This window comes from Sminthopsis crassicaudata, chromosome 1 (assembly GCF_048593235.1).
Source record: "Sminthopsis crassicaudata isolate SCR6 chromosome 1, ASM4859323v1, whole genome shotgun sequence".
In the NCBI taxonomy this organism is placed as follows: Eukaryota; Metazoa; Chordata; class Mammalia; order Dasyuromorphia; family Dasyuridae; genus Sminthopsis; species Sminthopsis crassicaudata.
Genome location: NC_133617.1, coordinates 418,713,345 through 418,724,270, shown reverse-complemented (window position 1 = coordinate 418,724,270; position 10,926 = coordinate 418,713,345).

The window sequence follows — 10,926 nt, the reverse complement described above, 5'->3', positions numbered from 1 at the left end:
CCCTCACAGTCCTCCTCCCCATCACTGTCCTTTTCTGCCTCCCTGGAGGAGGCGTCAGCACAGGCTGGCTTTGGGAGCGGGGGAGCCGCTTCGGGTGAAGGGCGAGGAAGGTCGCAGCTTCGCTTCCTGGGGAAGCTCGAATGTCAGTTCTGAAGAGATGTGGTTTGGACCGGGCAGGGAGCCTCCCCCTCTCCTCCACCAAGCTTTCTAGGCCTCAGTCCTGGAGGTCGGTCCTTTTCTTTGTCTGCTGCAGACCCACAAAGTCACAGAGGAACTTGGAGATTCATAATCAGGCCTCTTTTCTTGCCACATGAGGAAACTCAGGCTCATTGTGTTGGTAAGTAAGGGATTTGCCCAAGGTCATAGAACTAAAGTCAGAACCAGGTTTTTGGATCCTAGCTCTTCTGACTCCAGGCCTCTTTCATCTCATGCAAGCTCTTCTACTTTACTACCAATTGAACTGCTTCTTCTGAGCCTGGATCTTCTCTACCTGCAGTAGAAATACAGAATAAGAGCCCTGGGGATTCAGGCCATTCTTGCCTTCTTCCCTTCATCGGGCCTCCCTCACCAACACAAAGGTATTATGGGAGGGAAAGAAGTGTAAGAAGCAACAGAAAAAATGGAGGTTAGACATGAGAACTTCCTGCCAACATCAAAGAGGAGAGAAGCATCCTTATAGATGGTTCCTGATCTAGTCATCACCTATATTTATTAGGATCCAGTAGTATCAAGTTGAGAGAAAGGAGAATCAAGATTATATAATTTAGACTTTATATATACTAGGTGAGGAAATGGAGACTCCCACAGATAAAATGGTATCTACTTTCCACAGGAAATCTTTCTTGATCTTCCTGGTTAGTAGCACTGTCTCCTGAAATTATCTTTACATATTTATTTCTTTGTATTTCCCTCCTCGAATAAAATGTAAATTCTCTGAGGGTAATAACTATTGTTCATTTCTGACTTTGTGTTTCAGGTACCTAGCACAATTTAGCTTTACCCATGTTAGGCCTTTAATAAACATGTATTACATTAAATTGAATTAAATTGACTACATTGTATAGGTAGTGAGATGTCAATCCCTAATCAGTCATTCAGTCCTGCTTCAAATTCCATCTTAGCCATTTGTATGACTTTGACCTAGCCACTAAAGGATCCTACTGTGCTCAGTTTCCTAGTCTCATGCTGTCTTTTAGAAATCCTTCACATTTATATAATTAAATATTTAGACATGTTCCTGATCAAATATCTCTCTTTTTAAAACAGGTGAAGAAATTGAAGTTTAGAGTAGAAAAGTTATTTTTCCCAAAATCACAAACTAGTAAGAGAGAGTAGGTTCAGGCTTAGCTTTTCAATTGATTCTAGTGCTCTTTGACCTCTGATTACCCCTAAAAAGAGAACCTAAAGATTAGGGGCAACCCAGATATTGAAGACAGAAGATGTCAAGTTGATCCAGTTCTCCTCTCCCCCTCCTTCTTCTCTCTCCTCTTCTTTCTATCTCCGATAGTGTTTGTTCTCCAATATAAAATTTGCTTCTGTGATTTTTGAGACAAGCCCCAGGGTCTTTGGGGATCCTGGTTTGAAACTCTGGAAAACTTCTTTTTTGTATCCTCTTCCCTTTGTGTTGAGGTCACCCTATGCTACAAAGGCAGCTAGGGAGTGCTTCAGATAGTCCTGGAGTCTGGAAGACTCATTCCCGAAGTTCAGATCTGGCCTAAGGCACTATCTGTGTGACCTTGGACAAGTCACTTAGCCCTGCTGACTTCAGTTTTCTCATCTGTCAGATGAGCTGGAGAAAGAAATGGCAATACATTCCCCAAATGGGGTCACAAAAAGTAGGACCAAGTGAAATGACTGAATAACAACTCACTCTACAAAGGGAAGAGAACTGATAACTATCTACCTGGGATGTGAAAGTGGGGACTTTGTGTTCCACAATCCCTATTATCCCCCGCCCCTTACTTTTTTTGGAATGGTGAATGTGACAAGCATCAATGTTTCATGATGGAATAAATCCAATCCTAGTTTAGCTACTGAGTAATAACTGACATTAAAGTACCTTAAAGATGGCAATTACTTTGTATGTGTTTTTATTTGATCCCTTATGATAATTTTGTGAGGCTGATGTTACCATTTTCAATCCATTTTGTAAATAAGGAAACAGAATCAGAGAGATTCATTGACTTGGCCATGGTCACACAGCTAATAATAATCAGAGGTAGGGTTTGAACCTACAGTTTACTCATGTTAAGTTTGCTGCCATAGTCTTGATTCTGGTGTGAATATCGATTTCAGTTGCAAACCAATCCAAACCATTCTGCATTTATTAAATGTCCACATGCAAAATTTAATTCTAGACACTGGTGATAAGAAAGAAAAAAATAACTTTCTGTCTTCAAGAAACTTCCATTCTCTGAGAAAAATACAAAATCTCCCTAGTGTATTTGTACATATAAGATTATTTGGGAAGGAAGAAAGTACTGTCACTTAGGAGTTGATCTATGAGCTGCACCTTGAAGGAAGCCAGGGATTTTCACAGGTTGAAATGTGGAAGAATGTGTTCTAGGCACAGGGGCAGCCTCTACAAAAACACAGAAATGGAAATGGATTGCCAAGTTCAGAGAAAGAAAAGCAAGCAGACTAGTTTGGCTGGAATACAGTTTGAGTTAAGGATGATGAAGTGAAGTAAACCTGGAAAGTTAGGCTGGAACCAGCTTGTAAAGGACTTTCGATGCCAATCTGAGCTCACTTCTCTGAGAGTTTGGTTTCTTCATCTGGAAAATGAGGGGGTTGGATTAAATGATCTCCAACGTCCATCCCTGTTGCCCAGGCCAGGAAATCGCTAACTGGTGTAGGCTGTGTTCATTAAATTATTTTAATTATTTTAGTGTAAGTCCATAACTTGAGACCCCAAGGAAAAAGATTTCAGCACAGGGTTCTCATGGACAATATCTGGATCTGAAGGGAAGGCTTCTTGAGCCATCAGGATAGACTCTGGAAGAGATATTGATGGTATACATACACCCTTGTTTGAATAGTGAATGATCACTGACCCTATTTAGTGATTAAGGTCTTGGCCCCTGGTAGAGAACTTGCAGCCATATCCATTCCTTTCTTGAGGTGTTGTGAGACCTTGAGGCCAGCTCTCCCTGTACCTTCTCAAAATCCTTCTCCTTTGACTATCCAGCACTCACAGGGTTAACTATGCCTTTGCTGAGGTATCAAAGGATACTGGATTTAAAATTGAAAAGCACCTTCAAGGTCACTTCATCCAACTTTCTTATTTTACTGATGAAGAAACTGAGGCTCAGAAAAATTCTAGTGTTGGTTCAGTTCTGCTACCTTTATGACTTTAGACAAGTTATCTAAATTCTCTGAACCTTGCTTTCCTCATATGTAAAAGGACAGAGCTGGAACATGATCACTAAGGCTCTTTATAGATCTGTGATCTTAACTGTCACCAAAATCTTGTATGATCTCTGGCAAGTGACCTTTGCCCCTTGGAGCCTCAGTTGTCTCATCTAGAAAACTAAAAAGATCAGATTAGCTGATCTCTCAGGTCCCTTCCAGCTCAGAGCTTTATTTCCATGTCCCTGATCCTCAGCCCTAGGGTGGGGTCGGGGGAAGGGTGGGGAGAGAAGGTATGGGGGAGGGTCAAGGCTTGGCCAGAGAATGTGGAAAATGTGATTAATAATTAAAACAACATCCAGGGGGAAAAAATCAGGAAAACAACAACAAGGAGATGGGATCCTTGTCTGGAGAGGAGAGTATGTGCCCAGAGCCAGGGCTTCTCTGGCCCTTTCTGGGAATCGGCCACACTAGTGGGTATTTTTAGCCAAAAGCAAAAAACAAAACAAAACAAAAAAGTTAAAAAAAAAAAAAACCAAAACCAAAAACCTAACCCCCTCCCCCAACCTCAAATAATCATTTATGGAAAAAGGGAAAAAAAAATCCCCAATCATATTTATTTCCCCTGAGTGGAAAGGGAGGAGAACAGAGGGGAGGGTATTCCATTAACTGTCCCCCCAACAATTCTTAGGCTGTAGAAGAGCTTGGAGAGTAGATGGGATAGGGGTGGGGATAGGGAAGGATTAGGTTCAAATTGAAATGTTTTGTTCATTAAAAGAAAAAGCAAGGGAAAGAAATTTCCCTTCTCCCTGGCCCAGAAACAGCTTCAACCCAGAGCACTGAAGTTTGTTGTAAAAAATTGAGCTTCAGCTGGGATAATGAGGGTGAAGAGAAGAGGATGTGGAGACAGAGAGTCAAGAAGCAAGCTTCAGGGACCAAGGGAATGACATCTCCCAGAAGGGTCTTTCCTCCCTCACCTCTTACAAAGAGCCCAGTCTTTGAAATCAGGACTTCTTCACTGTTACTACCTGCATGACATGGGAATGTCACAGTTTTTTTTACTCTGATAAAATGGAGTTAGATTAATAGTTTCTAATATCTCTTCTCTATCTAATATCTCTAAATTAACGATCTTGTGTCTAAACTCCCAGTCAAAAGCCTTTTGATTCCTATTCTCCCACTCCCTACATAAGAGCCATCCTGGACTGTTAACCAATTGATTTGGTAAGGGACCCAATCAATGTCTGTCCCTGTCATCCAATCCTAAAGGACCTATGGCCAGATTGATGGCAGTATATCCCAGAGAATGACAATGGTAGCACCCAGCCCTCAGGGAAGAGAAGGGGAAATGCTCTCAGTAAACCCCCTTCCCCAGAACTCCTTGAACCCATCCTTTCCCAAGAGGCCCCATGGCCTTGAGTGATTTGATTGGGGCAGAGGACTGTGAAATGCCAGGATACAGTGGTTGTTATTGCTGTTGTTATTGAGAGGTCAGTAATGGAAATCTAATGCCCTGGCCTTTGATCCTCTCAAATCTGTAATCACAGACATCTTCATAGGTTTCCAATTTCCTCCTAATCTTTGTACTTCCTCTAGCAGAGTGACCTGCACACAGTAGGCACTTACATATTTGCTGAATTGATTTTGCCATGGGACATCAGTCAGTAGAGAGAGTAGAGTCGAGGTTGGATGGAGTAGGGAATGTTAGGTGGAAAATTATAAATATTGGGGGAGTCTTGATCGGAAAGTTCTGGATAAAGGGACCAGGAATAGGAAGATATTCTGGTGTGGGTAAGAAGGACTCCAGAGTTTTGGAGAAAGATTAATTTAGTGTTGGGAGTAGAGGGTGAAAAGCTGTAGAAAAAGTCCCAGTTGGAGTTTGGGGTCAAAGCTAGGGACAGGAGGACCCTGGACAGGGGAGAATCCCAAAGGGGTGGGACATCCATTTTTGGCTTGGGCTCTAGGGCTGAATCGGATCGAGTTTCTCGGCGCCTGGAGGCTCGAAGAGGCCATCCTGTTCCCTGATGGAGTCCAAGCTGCCCCAGGCCCTGGCACTGTAAGAGGCCGTTTATGTAACTAGCTGAGCTCCAGGCGCCTGCCCGCCGGCCTGGACCCTGCTGTGTATATGTGTGACTGCTGGTATGCGAATGTGTGAATGTTTGTGGGTGAGATCCCTTGGGGGCTACAATGTATACCGAGTTCTGTCAGTGAATGTGAGAGTGGCTTTCTGGGGGTGCTTAAAGGCTCCTGTGCTTTTTTCACTCTTTCCTCTTGTAAGGTTGTATGTGTTTGTATCTCTCTGTGTTAACTATGTTACTATGTTCATTGACTAGAGGTTTTTAATCTGTGAAGTTATTTAGTATATATTTGTGTATCTGTGTATGTATTTATCTTGTATATGTGTGTTACAGTGTTCACTATAAGGTCAACTCTGACCAATTCTCAGCACCTGATGTCAACAGTTGAATTAAAGAACAAAAGAAATTGTGACTGGTACATCTACTTTTCCTCTTTCCCCTTCTATCAAAAGAGAAGACTGGACTGAAATGTTGAGATATGAAAATTTCTGGGAAGACACTGGGGATAAGAATTAGCTAGACCAACAAAGAGCAGGACTGACATATTAGCAGGAGAGATTGAAATTAGTCTACAGTGAGGGACAGAACAGGCCCAGGAAGGAAGGCTAGCAGACCTTATGAAATATGACACTTAGGTACTTGAAAGGAACCTTAGAAACCATTTAATTCACTTCACTACTTTACAGCTGGGGAAAATGAGGCCTGGAATGCTGAAATGACTTGTGCAAATCCACACTAGGTCATCAATAGAATCTGAGCCTAGAAAGTTTCCCTGGCACATGGTAGTCAAATGTTTTTGCTTGCTTGCTTTATTTGGCATAGCCCTCTTTCCACTATACAGTGCTGTTTGTCATCACCAGAGGATTCTCTGGACAGTAAAGTGGCTCCTTTTATGGCCTGGGGAAGGGGCTATACTACCCAAAGGCAGAGACCTGGATGTGAGGTACTTTATAATATATAAAGTATATATTATATATACTCTGTGGGGTGAAGGTCTTTGAATCACAAATTAGTGGAGCTTTTATCTTTTCCTTTCTCTTTCTATGAGTGCTTACAAGGGCAATTTAAGGGAAATTTCTGTATTTTCATCCAAGCACATGCCCTGCCAGTCTTGATCTGGGAACCAGCCCCAGGCCTGCAGGGTAGGTGAAAGGGTAAGGATGGAATGAGTCCCACTTCTGTCCTCTTCACCATTCTGCCCAGATTTTCTATGTTTGGTTCATCTGAACCATGGGAAAAATTGCAATGGTGGCAGTGTGCTGAGGCAACCCCAGTGGCAGTTTCAACCAGAGGATTCAAGGTTGTCTATTAATACCTCTCTCTGCACTCTTTAATTCATAAGGTTTAAAGCTCACTCAGGGAAATTAAATGTAAAATAATTCCTTCTGAAACCTAAAGGCTTGTTTTCTCACATAAAGCTTGGCTGGTCCTAAACACAGACACATATAACACACACACACACACACACACACACACACACACACACACACACACACACACACACACACACACACACACACACACTCAGAGCTAAGTCACTCTGAGTCTATTCTGACTTGAGCAAATCGGAGGAATCAGAGGAAACAGTGTCCTTTTCCCCGTCCTTGGAAAGATCGGAGAGGGAGTCATAAGCCATTCCTTGGGGAGTTCCATTCTCATGGGGAAGAAAAAGCTCCAAGTCTGGGGAGTCTGCTGTCTGAGGGAGGAGACAGAGCCTATTCTTTGGGCGGCCACCAGAACAAAAGCACAGAAAGAGGTGAATTGAGTACAGGGGTGCTTAAGTCCTGTGTCTATTTCTGTCTGTGTCTGATTATTTGATTTCTAAGGCTGCCTAATTTTATCTCTTCTTCCGTAAGAGCCACCCTTACCCCATCTCCCCCGCCCCTCCACACACACGTGTGTGCGCGCGCGTGCACACACACACACACACACACACACACACACACTCACTCACTTCTTCAGTGAAGCTCCAGAGATAGAACCCTTCAAAAGGGCCTCTCCTGTTCGGACTCCCACCCACCCTTTCTCATCTCCCTACCCCCAAACAGTCCTCCCCAACATCAGCTCTGTCCGGACGCTGTCCCAGCATAGGCCGGAAGGTGTCGCTGTGGCCCGGAGAATGCCGTCCAGGCCCCAGCGGGAGAAGGGAAGGAATGGGGTCTCGCGGACTGGAGTTCTGACTCCGCCCTCATGCTTGGGCTGAGCTGGGTCGGACCCGAGCCGGTCCAAGGGAATGAGGATTTCTTCCCCCAACCACTCAGTCTAGATCATCCCGGAGACTGGGATCGCGACGCGGCTCTCAGAATAGCCCCAGATCTACCGCTTCTGCCCTTCCCGCGGGGATTGGGGCTGGGGACCTGCCTGTGCATGTGTACATGTGAATGCGTGTGCATGTGCATTTGTGAGGAGAGAGTCCCTGGGAGCCAGAAAAGCCGGGGCTGCCGAGAAGACCGGAGGCGATAATGAGAGGAGTTAGGAAGGAAAAGAGGCGGATGGCAAGGGGACGTCAGATGGTTTCCATCCAGGTGGAGTATCCTCGGGGCCGTGAAGGACACGAGAGGCACTGGCATAGACGCCTTCCATCCCCGCCCAGGGAAGCACAGGAACAGACACAGGGACACTGAGACACTTCCAGTGGCACATTCAGACAGATACCGACCCCCATCTCCACCCCCACTATCCCATTTCGGTCTATCCGTGATAGGATAGACACAAACGGACGACACACGTTCACAGGAAGCAGCCCCTTCCCTCATAGGCTCACATGGACACACGGACAACCCTGTACATTCTCCTGGTTCGGTCTCTATGGCAACCCTTCCTCTGCCACACGCAGATTGGGGCTTAGCATCGTGTCCCCCCCATCACTCTAGATAAAGAGGATGGGCAGGCAGGGAGTAGGTGCTGGGAAAGACCGCGGGACATAAGGTGGCAGAGTCTTTCCAGGCGGTAGCCGCCAGCCTCTTTACTCTTAGTACTGGGGAAGGGAAAGAGGTGATTGATTTTCCGGTAGGAAATTGGAGGTGGAAACGGGGTTCTTGTCTTTCACTCACCGGGGTCTTTCCGACCTTGTGAAAGTAAAGAGACTCCTAAGTCCCCTAAGACCCAAATCTGATGACTTCATAAGTATAACCCACAAAGCAGATATACCACCCATGGGTACTAGAGAGTGGACTGCACCTGAAAGATACTTTGAACTCCACAGGAAAGAAAGGAACTCACGGTTCACAGATAGAACCTTTTCCATCCTGCTTTTCTTTCTTAGCCTCCTTCTAAGCTGCAAACTCCAGGAAGGCAGGGAGCAATGTTTTCTGTAAACTTCTCTCTTTCTGTGCCTAGCATAGTGTTCTGCACACAGAAGGAGCTTAATAAATATTGCTTTGTTGACTGAAAACATAGTTTTCCACTCTGCATTTCTCTCTCACTTCCATTGGAATATTCATGGATATTCCTTCTGGCCTATAGTTATATACTGATCTATGCTTCCTGGAATGTTTTACAAATGAGTATGCTCCTAAATCCACAGTCACAGCTCATTTATCCCTGAGGATGCCCTAAAGCTAACTCAGATATACGAACACCCAAGGCACAATGCTAATACATATGTATACATAGAATTATAGAAAGGTTGGGGGTATCAGCCTTGGTCTGTAGCCTCAAGATTCCTTTGAATTATCTCTTCTTGACACAGACTGTGGACATGCACATAACACACAGAATCAATGCACTGAGATACACATGCACACAATCAGAGAAACACACACACACACACACACACACACACACACACACACACACACACGAGCATACACACTCCTCCCTCCTTCGGAATCTCCCAGAAGCTGTGTGTGGGGCCAGCTCTAGTGCAAATTCCTGCCCCTCAAGCCCTTTTATGTACACCCACCCCCCTTCCTCCCACATTTCCTGTGCTGAGAAACCCTTCTCTGGAATGTCTGTGAGCAGCATCCCCCATACTCTCTTTTCACCTCCTTCCTCACCCCCATCCCTCTTTCCTTTTTTATTCCCTCCTTGTTCATTTCTTATCTTATAGTAAGGACACCCCAGTTTTAATTTAACTCTGCCAATGAAACTTTGGGTCAGTTTAGCCAAGCCAGTGAGGCAACAGTACAGCATTTGCCAAGGTCCCTTAGGTTCTTTTGTTTCTGCTTAAGTTCTAGTTAAGAAGGCACAATTTCTACACAGGAGACAATTAAAGGGAAATTATGTGTTAAGCTGTATGTGGTAATAATAAGATGCTACCACTGTGATGAGTACTTTATGAGTATTATGTCATTTAATCCTTTTAACAACCCTAGAAGGTAGGTGCTATTATTATTCCTATTTTACAGATGAAGAAATGGAGACAAACAGAGGCAAGTCACTTGTTCTGGGTCACAAAGCTAGTAAGTGTCTAAGGCTAAATTTGCCAATAGTTACTTCATAGAGTTGAAGTAATCTGGGAAAGCTTCATGAAGGAGGCAGTATGAAATGGGGCTTGAAGGATGGATGAGGCCAAAAAAGAGGGACCCATGGAAAGGATTAAGCTTGGAGCTTTCTGGATACATTTCAGAGACTGCTCCAGTGAAAGATTTATGTTGGATGGCAGTGATTAGATAAACTTTGAATATTCACAGGAAGCCTTTAATGCTCATTTAGGGAGTTCTTATATAAGGGAATATAAAGTTAAGGGATGATTGGAAATGTTTGAGCATAAAATTTCTGAATTCATGGGAACCTTGGAAATTAGTCTATCCTTTTCAATTTACAGACAGATGATCTTGCCCCAAATTACAATGCTAGCTATTAGAACAAATAGGACTACAATTGAGGTGTCTTGACTCCCAGGTCAGTTCTCTTTCTATGGAACTATAGTGTTTTCCAACAAATTAGTGGACTAATTTAGTTTAATTAAACAGATATTAAGTATATATTGTGCTCCATTGAACACACTGAAACAATTAAAATGGAAAGAGTAAACCTTTCTTCCTTCCTCTCTTTCTTCCTCTCTCCTTCACCTCCTCTTCTTCTTCCTCTTCCACCTCCTCTCTCCTCCTCCCTCTCTCCTCCTCCTCTCTCCCTCCCTCCTTCTCTCTTTCCCCCAGCTGACCTCTCCCATCAAAATCCAGGTTTCTAGTAAAGTAGAGGTTTGAGAAGAAACTATTATGAAGGAACCACTCACTTTATAGCTCCTGCAACAAGAGAAGGATTGGGGTAAAAAAAATGCAAACTTCTTCCCCATCTATCCCAAATTTGGTCCTGTGGTATAATGTGACATCACTTTGCAATGTCTGTGTGGAGTCTTGGGGGTTGGAGAGTGAGGGATAGGTTCCATCTACCCAGGATTTTGGTTCTGTGTCACATATAAGTGTTTAAATGGGCACTTCTACCCTTCATTCCCCAAAAGTTCAGCTAAAAACTCATTTGCACTTTCATCTAATGTGCACAACTCCTGCCCAAGTCTTCTTGGGCATTCTACCAGGTGCTCCATCTAATGTGTTGA